General features: G+C 42.4%; 1 protein-coding gene and 1 pseudogene across 2 annotated transcripts in view; both read left to right on the forward strand.

The window, feature by feature from the left end:
- The window catches only part of KCNH8 (potassium voltage-gated channel subfamily H member 8), a 444,848-nt gene that overhangs the window by 63,357 nt on the left and 356,298 nt on the right, over window positions 1–25,193 (forward strand). The gene's annotated exons all lie outside the window — the stretch shown is intronic.
- LOC110127878 (heterogeneous nuclear ribonucleoprotein C-like) lies at window positions 10,887–18,107 on the forward strand (annotated as a pseudogene).

The raw sequence follows: 25,193 nt of genomic DNA on the forward strand, positions 1-25,193 counted from the left end.
TCAGGCCCTACGTCTTACCATAGCATCAAGTTTTCACAGGCCACACAGCACAGAAGGAAAAACCCGGCAACTAATGGTGAAAGGAACACTGAACAGCCAAGAACACTCAAGTAACTCACACACAAAGAGAAAAGAAGAGGGGGAAAGAAGGATAAAAATATGAGTCAAACAAGAACTATCAAGCCAATAAAATCCATTAGTGAAAATGAATACTAAAAACTAGACTAGCAAAAACACAAAGTAAAAAACATGGAAAAAAATTGCATTATAACTAAAAAGTAAAGTAAAAATAGGGAAAAAATAAAGAAAATGAATTTGTTTAAAAATCAGATGTTTTTAAATGGGGAAAAGTATGGTATAAAAGTAAAAATTAAAGGAATAATAAAGAAAGCATATTAGAATAATATGAAAAGAAAAAAGAAAAGGAAAAAAAAAAAAAAACGTGACAAACCTAGACAGCATATTAAAAAGCAGAGACATTACTTTGCTGACAAAGGTCCATATAGTCAAAACTATGGTTTTTCCAGTAGTCTCCTATGGATGTGAGAGTTGGACCATAAAGATGGCTGAGCACCAAAGAATTGATGCTTTTGAACCGTGGTGTTGGAGAAAACTCTCGAGAGTCCCTTGGACTGCAAGGAGATCCAAACGATCAATCTCTGACACTGCCCTTCAGAGAGACAAGACCCAGATCCATCCAACAGAACATAGGTACTGGTTCTGTGCCTGGAAACCAGGAAACCTTCACAAGGTACTGGTCCAATCCCACCCACTGGGGATAGACCCCACAATTAATCGGAACTATGACCTTCTAGCCTACATAAAGGAGACTTCAATCACAGTCCAACAAAGGATATCAGTCCTGAATATTCATTGGAAGGACTGATGCTGAAGCTGAAACTCCAATACTTTGGCCGCTTGATGTGAAGAACTGACTCATTTGAAAAGACCCCGATGCTGGGAAAGACTGAGGGCAGGAGAAGTGGATGACAGAGGATGAGATGGTTGGATGGCATCACCGACTTGATGGACATGAGTTTGGGTGGACTCTGGGAGTTGGTGATGGACAGGGAGGCCTGGCGTCCATGGGATTGCAGAGAGTCAGACACGACTGAGCGACTGGACTGAACTGGACCTGCTGTGGGTGGTGTGGGGGCAGCTCAGACTTAGATCGGGCCTCCCTCCAGCTTGTGCGCTTGCTCCGAAGTCCACAGCCTCAGGCAGATTGTGAGGGTTTAGTTCAGTGCACCGCACCTGCGGCCGCAGGCGTGCGGTCCCTTGCTCTCTGCGGCTCACGCAGCCGCCGGCGCTCTGAGGACAGCACAGCAGACACAGCTGGGCGGCCTGGGGAGGGCCCGCCGCGGCGCGGGAAGCCGCTCAGTCTGAGGTGCGTCGGGCGCGTCCCCGGGGGTGTTGGCCTCGGGTCGTGGGTCTCTAGGCAGAGCCAGGCTCACAGGCTTGCGGGAAGGGGCGGGCAGCCACCGGGGCCCACTCAGAGCTGGGGGCAGCCGCCGTCGGGACCTCGGCGTCCCCGGTCCTCTGACGCCGGCCCCGCAGAGATCCTGCCCTGACGGTGGTCAAGCGGCCCGCGTTCCCCGCTCTGCCACGGCGCACGACGGTCGGGCTGTGTCGGCCTCTGTGACTCGAGTCAGCTGGGCTCGTCCACCGCCGGAGTGACAGCCCCCGGGGCCCTCGCGAAGGCGGTCCTGTGGTGGGGGCCGCCCGCCCCTCTGGCCGGCCGGGGCTGTTCCCGGGCTCCTTCAGTCGTCCTGCGAGCCCCCTCGGAGTGTCCTCACTGCGGCCAACCCGCGTCTCTCCCCGGGGCCCAACCCCGGAAGCCTGAGCCGCCACGCGAGGCCCCTCACCGCGCGGGTGCGCCGGCCGCCTCTCCGCTGGGAGGCGCCGTTCAGCAGCGTCTCTGTGGTGACTTCGCTCCGTTTCGCTCCCTGAGCTCCTGTCGCTCGCTCTCCCCCGAGGCTCGTGGCCCTTCCGGCCCCCCCCCTGGTCCCCTGCTGTGAGGGGCTTTCAAGTGTGTGGAGACTTCTCCCTCATGAGTCCCTCCCCAGGGGGCGGGTCCCCATCCTAAAATCGTTTGTCCCTCTTTTTAAATCTTTATCTTTTGCCCTACCTCATGCTGAAGACGGAGAAGGAAATGGCAGCCCACTCCAGTCCTCTTGCCTGGAGAACCCCGGGGACGGGGGAGCCTGGTGGGCCTGCCGTCTCTGGGGTCGTAGAGAGTCGGACACGGCTGAAGCGACTCGCAGCAGCAGCAGCATGCTGAAGAAATTGGCTGACCTTTTGGGAAGTCTGGGGTCTTCTGCCAGCGTTCAGGTGTTCCCTAGGAGTCGTCCTGCGTGCAGATGCTGTGTTTTTGATGTATTTGTTGAGAAGAAAGGCTCCTCCACCATGTTGACAGTCCCCCAGTCTCACTAGTTCCATATGTCAATTTTATTTTATGGAGTTGACATAAGTAACTTGTTTTTTCTTGGTTATTTTTCTCCTCTGGTACACCTTTCTGAGTTCTGTTGGCTTAATGTTAAAAGACTATAGCTAATCATTATGTCTTGTAACTTTTTTCTCATGTTATCCAACTCTTGTCCACGGCATTCAGCAGACAGCTCCCCAGGCTTACTCTTCAGTTCACTTCAGTCGCTCAGGCGTGTCCGACTCTTTTCACCCCATGGACTGCAGCAGGCCAGGCCTCCCTGTCCATCACCAACTCCTGGAGTTTACTCAAACTCATGTCCACTGAGTCGGTGATGCCATCCAACCATCTCATCCTCTGTCGTCCCCTTCTCCTCCCACCTTCAATCTTTCCCAACATCAGGGTCACTTCCAATGAGTCACTTCTTCCAATCACGTGGCTGAAGTATTGGAGTTTCAGCTTCAGCATCAGTCCTTCCAATGAATATTCAGGACTGATTTCCTTTAGGACAGACTGATTGGATCACCTTACAGTCCAGGGACTCTCAAGAGTATTCAACACCACAGTTCAAAAGGATCAATTCTTCGGCTCTCAGCTTTCTTTATAGTCCAGCTCTCACATCCGTACATAACTACTGGAAAAACCGTTACCTTGACTAGATGGACCTTTGTTGATAGAGTAATGCCCCTGCTTTTTAATATGCTGTCTCAGTTGGTCATAACTTTTCTTCCAAGGAGTAAACTTCTTTTAATTTCATGGCTGCAGTCACCATCTGCAGTGATTTGGGAGCCCAAGAAAATAAAACCTGTCACTGTTTCTGCTTTTCCCCCATCTATTTGCCATGAAGTGATAGGACCGGATTCCATCATCTTAGTTTTTTGAATGCCGAGTTTTAAGCCAGCTTTTTCATTCTCCTCTTTCACCCTCATTAAGAGGCTCTATAGTTCTTCTTCGCTTTCTGCCATAAGGCTGGTGTCATCTGGATATCTGAGGTTATTGATATTTCTTCCAGCAATCTTGATTCCAGCTTGTGCTTCCTCCAGCCCAGCATTTCTCATCATGTACTCTGCAAATAAGTTAAATAAGCAGGGTGACAATATACAGCCTTGACGTACTCATTTTCCTATTTGGAACCAGTCTGTTGTTCCATGTCCAGTTCTAACTGTTGCTTCCTGACCTGCATACAGATTTCTCAAGAGGCAGGTCAGCTGATCTGGTGTTCCCAACTCTTTAAGAATTTTCCACAGTTTGCAGTGATCCACACAGTCAAAGGCTTTAGTGTAGTCAATAAAGCAGAAGTAGATCTTTTTCTGGAACTCTCTTGCTTTTTTGGTGATCCAGCGGATGTTGGCAATTTGATCTCTGGTTCCTCTGCCTTTTCTAAATCCAGCTTGAACATCTGGAAGTTCATGGTTCATATACTGTTGAAGCTTGGCTTGGAGAATTTTGAGTATTACTTTACTAGCCTGTGAGATGAGTGCAATTGTGTGATAGTTTGAGCATTTTCTTACTCCTTCTTATGGGTCTTCAATTTTTGTCAGGGTCCACTCTGCTATTTGGCCTTCTATTATTTTTTTTTTAATTTTCATCTTAGTATTTACCCTTTTTTAAATAACAAGTTATTTACACACATTTTATAATTTAAATTTCTTGTTCTCACTATCCTCTTGGATATTATTTAATTCTGAGAACATTAAATCTCATTTTTCATCTTTCTCCTGTCTTTTGCTTGAGCAGTTTCTTTACAGATTTGTAATAAGTTTGAAAATGTGAAAATTTTTTCAATTTGAAATTTTTTTTCAAATTTTTTCAGAAAATTCAAAAAAATTTTTATTTTTTTCAACATTTTTTTTTCTTCTTTGGGAGAGTAGGTTATTGCCTCTTTTTCAGGTTACTGGATTTCCTCTACAGATCTCAGATTGTACAGTCTAAGTAGCTTCAGTGTATTTCCACAGACTGAATGAATTTTATTTGTTTGTTTAGCAGTAAATACACACCTTAAAGATGAAAGTTTTCCTCTAGTTATTGTTCAGAGGGGAAAATGGGCAGAATGTTGAACTTCAGCCAGCTTTGTTTTCCCAAGTGTCTCATGATGCGCTTCACTTAGGATTTTGTCTCCTATTTCCAGTACCTGTGCCCACTATTGGAATCGTCCATGTCAGAGTTCCTCCTGTGATAGAATGTGCTCCTGTTCGATTTTAGTTTCATCTAGGCCAAAAAAAAAAAGTTATTCACCTAAATAGTCAGCTACTCTCATTGGTCTTACAGTACACTAATTTTTCTGTTAATTGCCTGTGATCCCATTCTCCAAAGAACACCATTATCCCAGGATTTTTAAAGTTCTTTGCTGGTTAAGATAATCATAATCTGGCTGGATTTTGACATTAGTGTATTTCCATCTGCTCTATATCTTCCAGGAAGTCCATAATTGTCCTGGATTTCAGGTGTTCTTTTACTTTGTCATTTGTCCTTTTTACTTTTTTTCCATTTGTACTTTTCAAAGGAGTTTGAGGTGATGTGTTTATTCCACTCTCTTCCGTCTTGATTTGTGGAAGCCACATTTCCTTTATTATTGACCTAGAATGCCTCTAATCGCATGATGCATTCATTTTGAGTAACTAGTTATGTTTTTCCAAGTTACTATTTTTCAGCTTTCTATGAAGTTGACTTCATAGTGTGTGGTTAGATTTGTTACCATTATATTTATTTTCACTCAGCCTGATTCCCATAAAAGAGAGAACTTCTTATTTTGTTTTCAATTCAAAATACTTATAGTAGGCATATTTAGAAATGGTCTTCAAACTTGCTGGCATTTTCATCCAGTCAAATATTATTACAAAAACCTTATTCCTTGCTTTTTTTTTTTTTTTAAACTGTTTTAAGTAGAAGATTGCCACCAGTTGTCATAAAGGATTTAAGGTTTCCATGTTATCTTTTAGAAAGATGCATTTATAGAGGCACTCAAACTCTGTCATTTTAAAGCATCAGTAACCAACTCAATGGACATGAGTTTGAGCCAGATCCGGGAGATGGTGAAGGACGGGGAAGCCTGGTGTGCTGCAGTCCATGGGGTCGCAAAGAGTCGGACACAACTGAGTGACTGAACAACAACAAATGAGAAAAGGAGTTTTAATCTGAAAGCTGAGGCTGATCCCATGCAAGGATGATTTTCATACCCTATCTGACTGAAAGTTTTAGATTCTCAAACATGTGCCATTTTTAAAAATAGTAAAGAGAATATCTCCTAATTCCAATATTTAATAATTCCCCTCACAAAACCTGTCATTTAGTGCTCAACACAAAGTATACTTGTGAGAATTAAATATTAACATAATTTGTGGAGTTTCTGCAACAGAGAAAAATAAGAACCTATCTTCTGTATTTCCATGGACATTAATGTTCCCTTGTTTTTTGTTTGTTTTTTATTTCAATTGTTTTTTGCTTCTTGATTTTTTTAGTTGAAGGATTCCTTGCTTTTGAGTCGTATCATTCTCTTCCTTTCCTCCTTGTTTTTCTTTATCCCCTGCCTTCATATTTAATCTAATAAATATTTATTCAGTATCTCATAGGGACCAGGTGCTTTGTATCGCAAGTAATACAAAGCTGGATAAATAAGCCATGATTTTGACCTTGTCTTTGTGTCTGTGCAAATTCAAGTGAGATTATAGGTATCAAAAGTGCTATAAACTCTAAAGTGCTATATAAGGCACCATAGAAGTATAGGTAGATACAGAAGTGATTCCATTTAAATCTGCGGTACAGATTTAACGTTTTAAAATTAGCTCTAAAAGCTTTCTGATTGTTGTCTTAAGTACTGAGTGTTAAAGTGGAGATAATTTTGCTATTGCAAAAGAAGTCTCCTCAAAGAAAGAACTGTTTTACTAATGAAATTTTGGTTTAACTTTAAAGCTTCAAACATTTCGAGGAGTTTATTAAGTATTAACACTCTTTTTTTGTAGTTTGTGTGTATGCATATGTGTATGCAAAGATCCAATCAGAAAGTATGTGTGAAAGTGTTTTAAAAACTGTGAAGTGCTATATAAATGTAAGGTGCTGTTACTGTGAAGGGAGACTATGTCAAGAGTGGAATTTGCATAGGGAGGGTGCAGAGCCAGGCTTCTGTGGCCATATTGGGACAGGAAAAGACAGTAGAGTAAGTTTAAGCAAAATTATGACTTCCTATATGGTATATTTGGAAGCACACTAGAATGGACCCCATTTCCAAAAATATCTCTTTGTCTGTAAGCTGCTATGGCATTTGAAATTCAGCTAGGGACATTGTTTTTATTTGTTGCTAATAGTAGTTAATAGCATGCATTCGAAAGTAGTCTTTTTATAATGCAGGAGTTTAATGTTTGAAAGCAGTTTGCTATATTTTTACCAGTTCACGATAACACATTGAGCTAGGTCTTGGTGGTGGTATTTTTATCTTCATCATCTTTGTCCCTTTTTTATTCATGAGGGAGTAAGGATCATCAGTTGAATAAAGTATTTATCCCATAATCAATGTGTGACAGACTTAACCCAGACCAGTTTGTTCCAACCTATCTTGAAGGTTAAACCCCTGTTTGTTGAGCAACTCTTAGATATAGAGAATTTCAAAGTCTGACAGTCCAGTTTCTTTACAGGGCTGCCATGCATTGGTTGAAGAGGCAAATCTTATGGGTTGGAAACAATTAGGGAAGGTCATAGATAGTGTTTGATTTTAAGTATTAAATTGCCTGGTAAGAGCTTTACTAATTTGGATAAGGAAGAAAGCAGTATGGGTTGGTTTAGGTCAGGAAATGCTTTGTTAAGAGGTGGGATTGTCCAGTTACTTTAAAAAGTTAGGTAAAAAAATGTGTAGAAGGCCATTTCAGTGTAGTAAAACATTATGAGGAAAGCCATCATACCTGGAAGTGATGGTAGAATTAATGAGATGATATGTTTTAAGGGAAAATACCAGTAATTTCTATTACCATGTTCTCCCTGAGCCTCACCAGCGGTGGGAACTTGAACCCTCTTTTGCCAGCTGGAGCCTCCCGGGGAGGCTCCCCATGCCTTTTCTCGGCTGGCATCACCTGCCCTGGTGCCCACTTACGAGCTGCTGCCTGGCCTCCTGCAGTTCCCAGGCTGTGTGTTCCATCCTGTGGTTGTGAAGGGAAGCCTCTCCCACCGTACTCTGCCTTTTCAGAAGGAGTCCCGCAGGAGAGCTTGGCCCTGGCCGCGTAGGCTTTACCCGCCTCGATTCCCATAGGGCCCTTCTTCCAGGCACGTGGGAGCTGACAGAGTAGAAGCATCGGAAATGGGCTCACCTCTCATCTGCTCTCCATCCCCAGCAGAGACCCCCTCTGGGCGTTTGCTCTGTTGTCTGACAGTGGACTTCCCTGGGGGCTCAGACTGTAAAGCGTCTGCCTACAACGCGGGAGACCCGAGGTCAATCCCTGGGTCGGGAGGATCTCCTGGAGAAGGAAATGGCAACCCACTCCAGTATTCTTGCCTGGAGAATCCCATGGATGGAGGAGCCTGCAGTCCATGGGGTCGCAGAGTTAGACACGACTGAACGACTTCACGTCACTTCACTTGACAGAGGGGCATCTGTTACCCTCTTTGTATTGGTGCAGTTCATCATATGGGTACGATGCAGTGTTTTGCCTTGCACTACAAAAGTGAAAGGGAGAGATATTCCATCTGCCTGAAAATTCCCCAGGGGCCAAAGCATAGCGTGTAACCCAAGCGCAGCCAATCAGATATCGCAGTCTGAGACCCTGACTCTAGAGCAGGAGATCAGGAGAGAAGAGTGCGTTAGGAACATGATGACTATGAAAGTGTTCATTTCTCAGTTGTGTCCAACCCTCTGTGACCCCATGGACTGTAGCCCATTAGGTGCCTCTGTCCAGGGCATTCTCCAGGCAAGAATACTAGAGTGGATTGTCATTGCCTTCTCCAGGGGATCTTCCCGACCCAGGGATCGAACCCGGGTCTCCTGCATTACAGGCAGATTCTTTGCCACCTGAGCCTCCAGGGAAGCCCATGATGACTATAACGAGGTGCAGAATTTGTGCCAGTGGCTTGTAGCAGTGGTGATACCTTTGCAGAAGCACCGATCTTACAATCGCCTCCTTGGTCCTCCAGCTCTGAGAGTCCCTGAGTCCTGCTCTTTCAGTTTGCATCTTTCTCTTGCCTTCTTGCAGATTCTGCCACACCTGATATCTTTCTAGCAAATGTTGGAAAGATAGAAAGTTAGGGAATGTTCATTTGCTTAAAAAAATATTTAGCTCAAGTTAGTTTATTATTATTATTATTATTATTATTTTTGCAACATTGCACTCTGACTCAAAGCAAAAGACCCCGTTGCAGATTTGGCTTATTGGACCATTGCTGACTTTTCTTTTCTTGTGCCGGATTCTCCCTAGGAGACCCCAAGTCAGCCCTTCGTTTCGCTGTCATCTTCCTCTAACGGCAGAAGTGGTATGCTTGCAGTTACCTAAACCTCGTGAATACCAGCTCTACTTCTTTTATGAATTTCCCAGCTCACATGTATATTGAGAAAATGATTAGGTACTATTTAAGTCGTGAGGAGAGGGAAAGGACTACCTAATTCCATGTGTTAGGAATTTTGGATTCCTGTTCTGGTCCAGTTATCACCAGTATTCTCAGTTAATGCTCATACAAGTGTCATCAAATGGACACAGTGGAAGAGTTTGAAAAAAAAAAAATTACTGAATTTCTTCAGTAGAAAACTAATAAAACTTAAGTAATACATCCCTCCTGGTTATCTGATTATTATCAGATAATGGTCTTTGAGCCATCTTTAATTACAACTAATTACTAATTTAATTATAACTAATTACAACTTTGAGCCATCTTTAATCTACAACTCTGTAAATTGTAGATAACTAATAGCAATGCAAATGATTCTTGTCTATAGATGTACAAATACATTATTCCCTGGTGAGGTAAAATTGGCTTCCTTTGCCCACTATCGAAGAATCCAGGTTTTTGTTCTATTTCTAAGTTTATTTTAGCATTTTTTTGCTGCTTTTGTTTATGGTTCTTTGAGCTAGTTTTAACATTTGACTGTTTGTCTCATCAATTAATAAATTAAATTTGTCTTGGACACCTGCATACTGTAAATTCACATGACAGATTTTATCTTGTAAAATAGTAATCCTTTAACAATCTCAGTTTATAAACTAGGAAATATTACAGTTTTGGCCCCTAGTGGTAATGAATGGCAGGTGTAAAATTTAAGACCAGATTTTCCAACTTCAAATTCAACAGTCTTTTTACAGGAAGGAAGGGAGAAGTAAAACAAGCATCCTATCACTTCTGCCCCTGTAAATTTAGTGCTTTCATGAGCTTCCTGCTTCCAGTGTCTTTATCCTTTGTTTTGCTTTACAAACTACTGACAGTTACTATTCTGAAGCGCTGCTTTATTCCTTTCTCTTTGGCCATTTCTCTCAATGGCTTCGGGGGTCAGTTAGAATATTTTGAACTATGGACTTTGGAATTTAATCCTCCCCATTCTAAGAACTGACCCATTGGAAAAAACCCTGGTAATTGGAAACACTGAAGGCAACAGGAGAAGGGGACCACAGAGGATGATGAGGTGGTTAGATAGTATCACCACCTCAGTGGACTTGAATCTGAGCAAATTCTGGGAGACAGTGAAGCACAGGAGAGCCTGGCCGTGCTGCCGTCCATGGGGTTGCAGAGTCAGACACAGCTTAGCGACTAACAGCATCATCTTGCCAGCGTATCCTCCAATATTATCTTACAGGCAACACGCCTTGTATTTACTCATCTTTGTTTCCTCCGTTGTGAGACCTTCCCTGAAATCCAATAAATTCTAAAAAGTCACTTCCAATCAAAGTTCACATCTCCCGTGAAGTTTTCCTGAATCTGTCTGTCATGGAGTCATGGTCCTCTCCTCTAAATTTTTATTAAAAGCTTGTGTCTGTCCAGCCATTTGACAGTCAGTCTTGCAGTTGTTTGGGGACATGCAGGCATTTATGCATCATGATTTTAGAGGCAATATGGGGCAGTGAGTAAGAATATAGGCTTTAGAGCGAGGCTGCCTGACTCCATATTTCAGCTCTGCCGCTTCCCCCTTCTGCAACCTTAGGAAAGCCATATAACTTCTCAGCGGTTTGGCTTCTTCACTTCTAAGATGATAATGAGTTTTCCTAACTAGATCATTGTGACGATTACCTGCACTAGTATATGTTGAGTACTTAAATGAATACTTCTGGTCCAAAATAAGTGGTGTATAAAACTCTAAGGTTATTATTGACATTATTGCTGTTTTACTCATTCTTGACCTATTTTCCAGGTGGGATTTACAGTTATTTGAGGAAAGAAAAAGTGTTTTTCAGAAACTGTTTTATAGTGCTTGTCACAAATTTGATGCTTGGTGTAGGGGACGCTGTCAGAGGTTTTTGAATGGGGTTTTATGTGTCAAAGGCAGTCTTTAGTCACCATGCAGCAAGGTATTGGAAAAGTTAATCAGCGGTAAATTCAGTAATTCCAAACAGGCGATAGCTCTTTATTCATTTGTAATTAATAAATGTTTTTTCACTATTCACCATGTTCTAGACATAGAGATCAATCATAGAGATTCAGAGCGAACAAGTAACCGTTCCAGTCTGTAAGGCACTTAGCATCCAGTGTAGGAAAATTAGTAAGTACATGAACATGAAGTCTTATTTCCGCACTGTATAAAGTGTTGCTGACCAGGGTTCTTGGCCTCCCCCAATCATCAGAAAGTTGTAAGAGGCCAGACAAGAAATTCAGGCAAGGCTTTCCTGGGGCCCTTGCGGCAGTAAGGGTTCCCTTTCTTGCTTCCCAAGGGGGAGGCGAGCTAGTTCCTCGCAAGGGCTGAGCGCAGGGGTGTTTCCGGGGGTCAGGCTGAGGGGGGCTCAGCCTGAGGGGACCTGCCTACCCCTTAGATGGTGCTGAGTGCGGGAGGCAGGCACAGTGCCCTGCTGTTGCTCTGACGCCCCGTTTTTCCTCCCGCGCCGCAGAAGTGTCCGGTGAGTTCTTCAGCGCTCTTGTACCTTGTCCGTGATGTGTCCCAGCTGCACATGCACGCAGTCACTCTTGGTCCCTTCGGTTTCTTTGTGTTCTGCTGCTCCGGGAGATGTGCGTCCATGTGCAGGCGCCGCAGCAAAGGACCGAGGCCCCAGCCCGCTCAGCAGGGTGTGTGTAAGCGCAGGGGACGGTGGGAAACGAGAGCAGGGGCAGAACTGGTGTCTTCAAGGAGGTGATTCTTGAGTCCACCCGGAATAGAAGGCCTTGGAAGGTAAAGGTGTGGGACTGTTCTAGCAAGTAGGGCACATCTGTAGAGGCCAGAGCAGCGTGGTGGTCTGCAGAACTGCAAGAGGGTAAGTCTTGACTCTGGCACAAATAAAGCCGGAGAAATAGGGCTCCATGCCCGTAGAAATAGCAGAGACCTTTTCCGGCAGCCAACAGAGAACGTGTGGAGAGCCGAATCTCTGTAATAAATGCTCAGGAAGATTTTTAAACCATTGTGATTCTGCATTATGCTTGATTTTAATATCACAGAAGTAAAGAAGCATTGCATGCACACAGTCAGCGTGCTAGTGACCCCACAACACAGAGCACCCGAACAATAATAGCGACTAGTGCTAATCCCCACTCACCAGTGGTGTCTTCATTGTATTCTTAACAGGGAAATACACCATGCTTTTCTAGGGGAGCTCCTAGAATGTAGAATCCCAAGTAGTTTTTAAGATAAATTAGCTGTATCATTAAGAATGAGGGCTCTGCAGAAATGAGACATGTTTCAGAAAATATAGAAGAGAGAGATAGGATGAGAAGGGTCCCCAGCAAGGCCGCTACTTGGAAGAGCCCAAAGTTGTTACCAAGCCTGTAACTGCTCGCCCCCACGACAGGCCGGTAGACCTAGGGATGTGTTGGGGCAAGGAACAGTGACTTTATTTGGAAAGCCAGCAGACCAAGAATGTAGCATTCTGAAGAACCACCTTGCCTGAGTTAGAATTTAGGCTTCCCTTATGCTCAAAGGAAATGGCAACCCACTCCAGTGTTCTTGCCTGGAGAATCCCAGGGATGGGGTCGCACAGAGTCGGACACAACTGAAGTGACTCAGCAGTAGCAGTGTACTCAACGGGCAGGAGTTTTTGCAAATAGAAGTTCTTACAGCTGTCCATGTAGGTCTGTTCATAATGTGCCTGTAAAACTCCAACAAGACAATTGTTATTTTCTGTTATGCAACTTTTTATCTCTGTATGAATGGAAATGTGCTATTTATATCTTTGAGAATAGCCCTTGAGAATAGCCTATTCTGTATATTTCAGGCTTTAGGCAACATTCTTAACTTGCAGCAAATGCAGTACAGGACAGAGGTTAAAGTTAAATAGATAGATCCAATATGGAATCAGATTTGCTCTTCCCTATTGCAGAGTCTCCAGAACCTCAAAGCAATGGCTGATGGCAGATGATCATGTAATGAAGACTCACTGGCTGATCGACAGTTGCCTATTATTGGCCTCATGTTTATGGCAGAAAGTTATAAAATGGGAAGTGCTGTGGGAAGGGAAAGGTTGACATTTTGAAAGCTGTTTTCATTCCTCTCTCAAATATTTAGCTTCTGCCGTGCTGCGTGTTCTTGCATGCATTGTCTTCTGTCGTCCTACTAATGTATCAGACTTAATGTATTAAGTCTGATAGTTGTTCGTCACTAATCAGGTTGAAATAAATCATGTTATGTGTTGAACTGAGCTAAATTCGACCCTCTCTTTATTCATCTGACAGGGTGGTTTTAGAACAATAAGTTCTACAAATGTCAGCGCACAAACAAACCTTCATTATAGAAGCAATTCACTAATATAGCATAAATCATGATGAGAAACAAAGGTTGCCTCATCCTAAGAGGCAAACTTCTCAATCATCTGACAAAAGAATATGCCCTCAAATTTGTAAATATGTATTCGCAGCTTGCAATGTTAAAAGTCCTTGTAGCTGCTGGATAAAAATTGTTATTTGTATGATTCATGCAGAAATGTGCCTAAGTCATTAGTTTCTGGAAACAGTTCACGTGTATATATTGTGTATTTATAAATGTACATAAAATTTAAAAATTATGTTCATAAATACATATATGTATTTGAATCCCTCAATAATGAATGCCGATAGTTTCTAACTCTCAGGAACTGTCTCTTATCCTCATAAAAAAGGCTGTATTCAGCAAAATATGCAAGTCAGTGAGAGTCTTACTGACAAACAGCAGAGGTGGTGATAAGGCAAAGCACTGTTTCTCTTTAGAAAGTGCGTAGTCCGGCTTCCCTGGTGACTGCCAACGCAGGATGCACAGGTTCGAGCCCTGATCCGGGAGGCTCCCACATGCCGCAGAGCAGCTGAGCCCGCCCCCACGAGTACCGGGCCTGTGCTCTAGCGCCCAGGGGCCACTACTGCCGAGTCCACGGGCCACAGCTCGGGAGCCTGCCAGCCACGCTGCACGGAGAGAGGGGTCCCTGGCGAGACGCCGGAGCACAGCTAGAGAGGAGCCGCTGCCCACGGCAACCGGAGAGGAGCCGGCGCAGCAACGAAGGCCAGCACAGCCAAAAGCAACCAATCAGTCAATATGTCAATCAAGTTCTAAAAAATGAGTAGTCCTGTCTATTCCGATGAGCTTGGTTTTATTCAGCTAATTTCAGGAGTGTTGTTGTTCAGATGCCAAGTCACGTCCAGCTCTTTGCGACCTCCTGGACTGCGGCACGCCAGGCCTCCCTGTCCCTCACTGTCTCCCGGAATTTGCCCAACTTAATGGCCATTGAATCCGTGATGCCACCCAACCATCTCATCCTCTGTCACTGTCTTCTTCTGCCTTCAGTCTTTCTCAGCATCAAGGTTTTTTCCAATGAATTGGCCATTTGCATCAGATGGCCACAGTATTGGAGCTTCAGCTTCAATATCAGTCTTTCCAGTGAATATTCAGGGCTGATTTCATGATCTAGTGCCACAGTTAATAATGAAGGAGTTCAAAGTAGGATCTCTTAAAAAAACCATTTTACTATAAACTCTCATGTGATATGAATACTTTATATATATTTTTATTGTGGAACTGAATATAATATCAATGCATTACTAAGACTTCTTATTTTTTTAACAGCTGGTTAATCAAATTATTCCTTACATTTTCCCAAAAATTAATTTGAAACCTCTTTCTGAGATACAAGTAAATGATTAAAAATAAAATCAGTTCCCCAGACTCATTCGTGGTTGCCTGGGGGGGTCGGAGGAGGAGAGGGATGGACTGGGAATTTGGGGTTACTGGACACAGACTCTTACATATAGGGTGGGTAAGTGACAGAGTCATAGCATAGCACAGGGAACTATCTAATCTCCTGTGATAAATGATAATAAAAATAATATATATTAAAAATGTATATGTGTATAAAACTGAGTCACTTTGCTCCTCAGCAGAAATTAGCACATTATAAATCACCTATACTTCAATAAAGTAATATAAAATCAGTTTCCACATTAAAATAAAAACTAAACCAAAAAATGGGTGAAATAAATAAAAGAAAATAACATTAAGCCCCAAGGATCAGCTTGACAGAAAAGACCATCTTGAGAATTTGATAAATGTGGTTCTGAATTATATCCAGATCATATATTAAGCACAAATAACTTGTAGATTTTAATTTTTTTAGATATTTATTTCTAAAGATGATTTATGAATAATTAATAATAACCCTTTTAATGAATAAACTTTACTAAAATCTTGTATTCTGAAAAAAATTGCGTGTCTTAAAATTTACTGAAAATCTAAACAATATGGCACCCAAGGAAAGTTACAAGTTTTTATTACACAGACAGTTGAGTTTCCCACTTCGTTTCCTTTCTGGAAGAATGATTAAATGGGGAGGTATAATCAGTGTTTGAAACTCCAATACTTTGGCCATCTGATGCGGTGAGCTGACTCATTGGAAAAGACCCTGATGCTGGGAAAGATTGAGGGCAGGAGGAGAAAGGGATGACAGAGGATGAGATGGTTGGATGGCATCACCGACACAATGGAAATGGGTTTGTGTGGACTCCAGGAGTTGGTGATGGACAGGGAGGCCTGGTGTGCTGCGGTTCATGGGGTCGCAGAGTTGAACATGACTGAGTGACCGAACTGAACTAAACTGAATCAGTGTTATACTTAGCTAGTGATCCTTTTCAGTTTTACTTACGGTTTTTAGGCTTTTAAAGTAATATCAGTTCAGCTTCATCTTTATCAACTGGTTATTTTTATAGGTTTGATTTAACCCTGCAGTATGTACTAATGTTGGGCTTCCCTGGTGGCTGAGCTGGTACAGAAGCCGCCTGCAATGCAGGAGACCTGGGTTCGATCCCTGGGTTGGGAAGATCCCCTGGAGAAGGGAAGGGCTCCCCACTCCAGTATTGTTGGGCTCCCCTGGTGGCTGAGCTGGTAAAGAATCCGCCTGCAATGCGGGAGACCTGGGTTCAATCCCAGGGCATGCAACCCACTCCAGCATTCTTGCCTGGAGGATCCCATGGACAGAGGCGCCTGGCGGGCTCCGGTTCAGGGGGTTGCAGAGACTCAGACAGGACTGAGCGACTGCGCACAGCACAGCATATACCTGATGCCACTCTCTAGAAACAGTAGTTCGGCGTTTTGTGAAGAGGCGGTGACTGAGCCATTCCGCCTGTGTTGCAGACCTCTAGCAGCCGTCGACTTCTCCACGTAGAACCCGGGAACAGGAGATTCAGAAGGAGTCTCTCCTCCTTCCCCATTCCTGGTTACAAGTCACTTGAAATAGGTAAGTTAGTAGAACTTGGTTGAGGGCAGCGAGGCAAGTCCCATCCCGCCTCACCGGAACTCAGCTTTATTTATCCTCCCTTCCCCACCCTTCCAGAACCCACGCATTCCCATTCCAAAACTGGTTTTAAAGACGTTTTTAACATAATGATGCAACTTGGTGGGCACCGTGGCAGCTTTACAGTGAGATTTGTCTTGGCCTTCAGCTACGTTTTTCAGCTTTGTGAGGCACCTTGTCATCAAAGACAACGGCCAGCAGTGTGACCCACAGGACAGCAGACGCAGTTCCATGAGCTCTGTGTATTCATGGGATTCTCAGTACTCTGTGGTCAAGGAATCTGGTGTGGAGGCAGTCTTCTCAGAATATGGCAGAACCGGGCTTCTCTCTTCTGAGGGCTTTGCCTTCGTTCAGCGTGTTAATGAGAGACGTGTCGGCGCTGCTGAGGCCGGAGAGGATGGCAGGATGACGGCTGATTTTAGATACTAACCTACCACAGAGCCAGAAGCGAACCCAGGAAAAGCCGGTGTGAAATAACATGCAACGGACATGCAGCTCCTCTTCTGCCTTGGACTGGGACTCTCATGGGCTTACAGTGATGGGCGGTACCGTTATCTAGCAGAGTTTCCTTCTCCTCCTGTTCCTCCTGCTGTAGTGCCCTCAGAACGCCAGCGTGCATCAAGAAACACCTCACCAAGGGGCACAAGCCACTTCGATTCTAAGAGCATCCAGTGGGGATCTTCTTCTAAGTCTGGAAAGTGGAAAGGAGATGACTGTCAGACGCTGAAGATGGAGTTGACCCAGAGGAAACAAAAAGTGGATTCTATGCTGGAAAGCCTAGAAAAAACTGGAAAGGAATGGAGCAAACAGGGAGCAGAGATGAAGGATGCAGCGTCAGAAGCGGGGCAGAGCAGCAGAAGAGAGATGAGACTCGTGTGCAGGTGCGGTCTGAAGATGACTCTGCGAAGGCGGGGACCACTGGGTGATGATGGTGATGATGACTGAGTGGTGACCACTGGAGGTGACCACGGAGGATGGGAAGAGGCTGGAAAGTGGAGAATGACCGCGGAGAGAGCGTTAGCGGCAAGAACGACTCTTAGGCACATAGTGGGGTTTGGAAACCTTGTCCCGTTTTTCTTTACTAGGCGTTTGTCTAAGACCAACATTTTCGCCAGATCCTCTCCCATAGCACTTTCAGAACACGCTCACTGTTCGCCCCATCCTAGTCCTCCCATGTCCATCAATTCATACTCCCCTGCGCCTGGCCCCATTTCCATTTCCTTTGGTGCTCCTAGTAGTTACATTGAGTCTTAACTGGTAACTTTTGCTTTGAATTTTGATACCTCTACATGACTTAACAGTAACAAGGATATATGGGTTTTATCAACCATCTCCCAAATAACCTCCTGTTAGCAGGGAGTGCAGTTCTTCCCATTTGTACGGTGGCACAGTACTTGCCTCCCTAACTACAGAGATAATGTCCGTAGCTGATTAGCACCTCAGAGTGGCTTTGAGTTAGAGATGTGTGTGTAAACCCCATGTAAGGTGCTCTGTGGCCTTGCTCAGCACAGATGGAACGGTGTGTTTTTTCAGATGCGCCCTCTAGAAAAGTAAACAGTGTAATGGACTCAAGATTTGTTTTCTAAAGTTGATACTGTGCATTATTTTTGTGAACAGACTCATGTTTGGAACATGTTTTTTTTCCTCTCACAATACGCAAGTCCTTATTAAACCAGGAATGGGAGAAAACAAAACAAAAAACAAACAGTAGTTTGCCCTTTAAATTAAAAACAAAAACAAACAATAAACAAACAACTTTGAGAAGTTACTTTCCCAAACCATTAACTTGCACATTGAAATTTCATTGTTGAAATTCTTTCCCTAAAATTGTGCTGTTTAATCAACTTTTTTACCCTCAGGTTACACTCAGTAGGACTTCCCTGTAGCTCAAACCATAAAGAATCTGCCTGCGATGCAGGAGACCAGGGTTTGATCCCTGCTTCCAGAGGATCCCCTGGAGAAGGGAATGGCAACCCACTCCAGTATTCTTGCCTGGAGAACTCCGTGGACAGAGAAGCCTGGCAGGCTACAGTCCATGGGGTCGCAAACAGTAGGACACAGCTGAATGACTAACACATGCAGACAGTAGGTGTCTAGAATAGCTTCAAGAATGTAAGCAAAAGTATAATATAATTAGCAATTATTCTCTTAAAAATGTATATTACACACTCAGGTGCTGCCTACAGTATTTTTATTACAGTGCATTTAATTCCTCTCCAGTTCTTTGTTTCCATCTAATTAGTTTTCAACATGTAAAATTCCACAAATATTGTTTAAGGGCCAATTACATTCCATTGTGTTATTTAATCTTAAATTCTCTCCTCTGAGGATATTAGCATGTTTGTTTTGCAGATAAGAAAATTAGCAATGTTAAATGATTGTAGTAATAGACAGGGATGTAAAGGTAATTGAATGTAAAGTTTTCAACACTTGTTTTCACCTTTACATCCCTGTAAAGGTAAAGCTTGGTTGGTAAAGAATCTGCCTGCAGTGGTGGAGACTGGGTTCGATCTCTGGATCGGGAAGATCCCCTGGAGAAGGAATGGCAACCCACTCCAGTATCCTTGCCTGGAAAATCTCATGGACAGAGGAGCCTGGTGGGCTGCAGTCCATGGTGGTCGCAAAGAGTTGAGCACGACAGCGTCTAACACTTCACTTCACACTTCAATATAGCATCCCACCAACTGCTACAATTAGCACCATTGCTCATAGTTTGTCCTTAGTGGACATCCTGTTCAAATCTCAATTTTTATGTCAATACTCCTAGGCCACACACCTTAATTTAATCTGCTGGGGCCTTGAAGAGCTGTGCCCCCTAATACTATCTATTTAGTTCTCAGTACAAGATAGAATAAGTCCAGGATATCTGAACTCGCCCACATCAAAACACAAGTTTCTTCTCACTAGGCTCCATTCTATTTTCCCTTTAAATGCTTCACTTAGATTGTTACATGGGATAACAAATTGATTGCTTTTACACAAGGCCATTGGATGTTAATTTATGTTTCTGGGAAAACAATTCATTAAAATTCCTTTCTTTTCTAAAACAAAATGAACTAGGAGGTCAATCCATAGGGTTTGATGGATAGATGCATCAGTAATTTTAAAGATAAAAACTGACAATATCAATTTCATTAACATATCTCCTGTGCCAAATTAGAAAGTTAAGATAATTGGGTAAGAAGAAAAAAATGTCTTTCTTGAGTTAGAGGTGGAAGTGCAGGCAGGCTTCCTGAGAAGGGTGACCGTTTGTCCAGTTTCTGCCCAGGGCAGTCCCAGCTTATGCCTGTTGTCCCGTCACTCATTCTAGTTTAACATCTATCCAGAGTTTTTAAGGACATGATTTTATTGTTTATTTTATGAAGATGAGCTGGGTTGTGTTTGATGGATTTTTGTTTTGCTTGTAGCTTCTGCCTTAATCTGGTCTGTGGTTTGTGAGGCCCAGATGCAATGAAGCACCAGGTGCAATGAAACTTCTGGTTAAAGGTGAAAGACAGTGACCAGCCTCTCTCTCTATTTCTAATACTTTCCAGCTTCAGCTTCTCTTCAAAGCCTGCGTGTATTGTGCTTGCTAAAACAGAAAGCTCTCTGACCTCGACACTAGGTACAGCTAACTCCTTCTCTGACAGATTCACAAAGCTGCCAGGTCACAGGAAATGGGGGAAATTTTGTCTGTGGTTTGGTAAATGTGTACTGAAAACAGAGGGTGAGTAATCAAATTCCTCGAGCGTAGTCTATAGTATTTTTGTCATTTATTGGATGGTTTATGTATGTATGCATACAACTGTTTGCATGGTTCAGAAAAGCTTTTTTATTTTGGAATTAAGCCCCTTTTACCAGCAGTAACAGAAGGAAATATGAAATGATTGTTTAATGAGATGTTAGGTGCCAGATTTGCAGTTCTTTTAAATATGTAACTTGTACAAAGAGTTTGTTGATATTTCCAGTCCATTATGGAGACTGTGTATGTGTCACTAACCACAGGACCACCAGAAGATTCGAATTTGCTAAAGTACTGGAGTCCTCTTCAGATTCTGTTTGCTTCAAAATTAGCTAGAAATTTAGAATCAAAGTAATCAAAAGAATGGAGCGGTGAAAATATTCATGTTTTGAAAAGGTGACAAACTAATTTTTGCAGACAATACTTGCAAACAGGAATATATTGAATTAGATCTTCACAAAAGGAAAGACTAAACAAATGGCAGAGCTCAAGTGGTATAAAAGAATTAATTTTGGAACTTTGTAATTGCATTTTATTTTATTTTTTGGTTTTCACGCATTTATTGGGGCCATTGGGGCGGGGGCCGCTCCCTGTCAACGGAGGCGCTCACAGTCTCTGCATTTTGAAATATCTTTAATTATGGGAAATTATTTCCTTGGCACTCCTCCTTGATTGAATATACTTATGTATTTTGAAGTACTTAAATTTTTCTATACATTCAAAAGAGTTATAATGTATTATATAAAAATGCCTGGCACAGACATATTTTATATAAATGAAGGCATAAACCCTCAATAGCTATAAGAATGTTCACATGTTTCAATTTAAAAATATTAAAATCGGGAATATACTTCATGTAGCATGATTTGCTTTTAGCTTACCAGGTATGTTAGCACTTACAGTGATAATTTTTTCACTTAAAAATTTAGTGGTGTACCTAATTATTAGATGAATGCAGATCAAAACTACACCTGGACATTACCACACACTAGTCAGAATGGCCACCATAGAAAGTCTAAATAACAAATGCTGGAGAGGGTGTGGAGAAAAGGAAAAGCTTCTACACTGTTGGTGGGAATGTAAGTTAGCGCAGCCAGTATGGAAAGCAATATGGATGTTTCTCAGAAAACTGAGACTAGAATTTCCATGTGATCCAGCAGTCCCACTCCTGGGCATATACCTGGACAAAACTATAATTCAAAAAGACATATGCACCTCTAGGCTCATAGCAACCCTATTCATAATGGCCAAAACATGGAATCAACTGAAATGTCCATGAAAGTGAAAGTCGCTCTATTGTGTCTGACTCTTTGCGACCCCATGGACTATACAGTCCACGGAATTCTCCAGACCAGAATACTGGAGTGGATAGCCTTTCCCTTCTCCAGGGGATCTTCCCAACCCAGGGATTGAACCCAGGTCTCCTGCATTGCAGGCAGATTCTTTACCAGCTGAGCCACAAGGGAAGCCCTAGTGTCAGTAGACAGATGAGTGGATAAAAAAGATGTGGTGCATGCATACAATGGAATATTACTCAGCCATAAAAAAGAATGATTTAATGCCATCTGCCGCAGCATGGATAGAGCTAGAGAGTATCATACTGCGTGAAGTAAGTCTGAAAGAGAAAGACAGGTACTACATGACGTCACTTAGATGTGATACCTAAAATACGACACAAGTGAGCCTGTATGCAAAGTGGAAACAGAATCACAGACATACAGATCAGACTTGTAGCTGCTAAGCAGGGACAGGGGAAGGGAGAGGGATGCACTGGGAATTTGGGATTTGTAGATACAAACTATTAACACTACACTTACAGTGGGCAGACAGCAAGGCCCTGCTTCAAAGTGCATGGAGCTACATCCAGTGTCTTGGGATAAACCATAATGGAAAAGAATATTTAAAAAAAGAATGTATATAAATAAATATATATATATATATGTAAAACAGAGTCACTTTGCTATACAGCAGAGATTCCAGCACTATAAATCAAATATACTTCAATAAAAAAAATTACAGTGTAACAAAAAAGAGCCAACTGAAATGTCCATGATTTTTATGTATTATTTATAAACTTCACCTTGGAAGATGTCTGCAGGTAATTTTACAGAAAAAAAATAGGAAAAGTGCATTTTCCAAATAATACTATGGATTAGAATCTGTTTAAAGTTCCTAAATATGTGCATAAATAATTTTCTGCATATGTTGTTTCTAAACATATTTCTCTTGGTAAAATTTTATAGAGCTTTACAAGGCTTAAAAAAAGAATTCCCAACTACTTCAGTGCATATTTTCTAGAATCAAAAATAGTCTCTGATAAAATCAGTACAACCGTCAAAATCTGGAAATGGAGTATTTTGGTATCATGTACTGCACGAGAAATGCGCTGTTTTCATTTTTCAGAAAATTTTATTTTGAAAATAGTTGCTGAATGTCGAATGCTGTTTAGTACTTCACCAGTGTACTGCTTGTCTTTGTAGTGGGTGTGTTTGTTCCTGGCCGCACTGGGTCTTCGTGGCTGTGCGTGGGCCTTCTCTAGGTGCGGTGCGTGGGGGCTGCTCCTTGCTGCGGCGCGCGGACTTCTCACGGCCGTGGCCCCTCCTGCAACGCACAGGCCCTCGGGCTCACGGCTTCAGTCGTTGCGGCTCTTGGGCCCTCAAGTGGGATCGCGGTAGTTGTGGTGCATGGGCTGAGTTGCTCCGCAGCATATGGAAACCCCCTAGACCAAGGCTCGAACCCTGACCCCCTGCACTGGCAGGCAGACTCTTATCCACTGGACCGTCAGGGAAGTCCGCCTCACCAGTATATTAAAACATAGCTGTCCACAGTTAATTAGATATTAAAAAAATTAAATAGTTTAGTTATTGCTATTGCTCCCATTGACTGTTAAATATACTGTGATTCGCGTGATAAGCTATATGGCTTCTTGCTCACGTCTGAAGGGCATATGGACATTGACCAGATAAGAGCAGGGAGGAGAGGGCGTTCCGGGGACTTGATTCCACTTGAGGCTGCTACCCTGTATTTCTGTGTCTCCTCTTTGTCTTTAGCGTTTGCCTTGGAAACGGGGTTCCAGCAGCGACCACAGCCTGTCTCTGAAATGGGACAGTTCGAGAGGTGGCTGCTCAGATGCCGTCAAAGATGTCACGCGCTTGTTGTCTTGAGGGTGTAAACTGGTAGTTTTAAACTATGGCCCCCTATTCCGCAAATAAAGGGTTTTAAAGAGGATTTAAAAAATAACCCCGTATTGTCACACAAGGGATTGTCAGGTTTTCTTTCCTTTTAAAATTCATAATTTGAGTAAAATAAATTTTAAAAATGTTTAATAAAAACATTTTTAACTGCTTGAGAAGACAAATTGGTATTGGGCAGGAGAGTCATACACAACTGTCAATGGGAATTGGAGGAGGTCTTCACTTCAGGCATTATAAGTGAAAGCAAGCTGCTTTAATGACCGTCAAAAATGATGAAATATTCATTGAAATGCTCCAGATTCTTTGCACTTGGTCTTCTTAAGGCTTGTCAAAATGGAGGAAAAATATATAATATGTATACAAGCAAAACAAGTAATGAGGTACTGTGAGTGTTTCCTAGCTCTATTAATAAGTAGATGGCCCAAAGAGATCAAAAGAGAAATCAAGAGAAGATACTATTCAGTCTATCCATCCACTCTTCTATCTGCCCATCCCCCTACCCACCATTCAGTTATTCATATGTTCAACTAATAGTTCATGGGTGCATATTTTTGACATATTTCCTTGTCAAAGAATTACAAAAACCTGACCCTGATCTTAAGGTGCTTTCAGTCTAATGCAGGGATTCAAATTGAGTAGAAATATTTTAGTGTGGCTAGGAAATTTCTGCTTATATGCTAATACTTTGGAGCAAGATGAGTTATTTTCTGAGAACTTAGATATTTAATATTAGTTAAACTTTATGCTAGTAAAATGCTCATCCTTGGATAAATATAATTTGCACTTAACTCTTCTACTTCATTTAAACAAATTTTTAAAGTATCTCACAATTGTTTTATTTATTTATTGGCCATGCATATGAGATCTTAGTTTCCCAGTCAGGGATTGAACCCAAGTCCCTTGTGTTGGAAGCACAGAGTCTTAACCACTGGACCTCCAGGGAAATTCCCACTTAAACAAATTTTTATTGATTACTTATGACGTGGGCACAGGAGTACAGAGAAATCTGGTAAAACAGCATCCTTGAACATGAACAAAGAAGGTGTAATAATAATAATAATAATAGTCATAATTTGAAAATAACCATGCTCATGCTCTGGGAAGACAGAGAAGGGGCATCTAATATGACCTTGGTCTGAGAGCTGGGAAGAGGGTGACAGTGTCAGGAAAGACTTCTGGGGAGAATCTTTAAGAATGCATGAAAATTAGCCATGTAAGAGACGGAATCAAATTGCCAACATCCGTTGGATCATTGAAAAACCAAGGGAGTTCCAGAAAAACATTTACTTTTCCTTTATTGACTATGCCAAAGCCTTTGATTGTGTGGATCACAACAAACTGTGGAACATTCTGAAAGAGATGGGAATATCAGACCACCTTACCTACCTTCTGAGAAATCTGTATGCAGGTCAAGAAGCAACAGTTAGAACTGGACATGGAACAACAGACTGGTTCCAAGTCAGAAAAGGAGTAGATCAAGGCTGCATATTGTCACCCTGCTTATTTAACTTATGTGCAGAGTACATCATGAGAAACGCTGGGCTGGAGGAAGCATTGGATAAAGTTCCCTGTGCTGTATAGTCAGTTCTTATCAGTTATCTGTTTTATGCATAGTAGTGTATATACATCAGTCCCAGTTCATCCACTTCCCCTTTCCTCTTTTGGTGACCATACATTTGTTCTCTATGTCTGTTTCTCTATTTCTGCTTTGCACATAAGTTCATCCAATTTTTTAGATTCCACATATTTGCATTAATATACCTTGTTTGCTTTTCTCTTTCTGACTTACACTTCACTCTGTATGACTCTAGGTCCATTCATGTTGCTGCAAATGGTACAATTTTGTTCCTTTTTGTGGCTGAGTAATATTCCATTGTTATCATACCACATCTTTATCCATTCCTCTGTGGACATTTAGATTGCTTCCATGTCTTGGCTATTGTAAATAGTGATGCTATGAACATTGGGGTGCATATATCTTTGGGAATTTTTTTTTTCTG

The sequence above is a fragment of the Odocoileus virginianus genome, chromosome 4 (genome assembly GCF_023699985.2).
Source record: "Odocoileus virginianus isolate 20LAN1187 ecotype Illinois chromosome 4, Ovbor_1.2, whole genome shotgun sequence".
In the NCBI taxonomy this organism is placed as follows: Eukaryota; Metazoa; Chordata; class Mammalia; order Artiodactyla; family Cervidae; genus Odocoileus; species Odocoileus virginianus.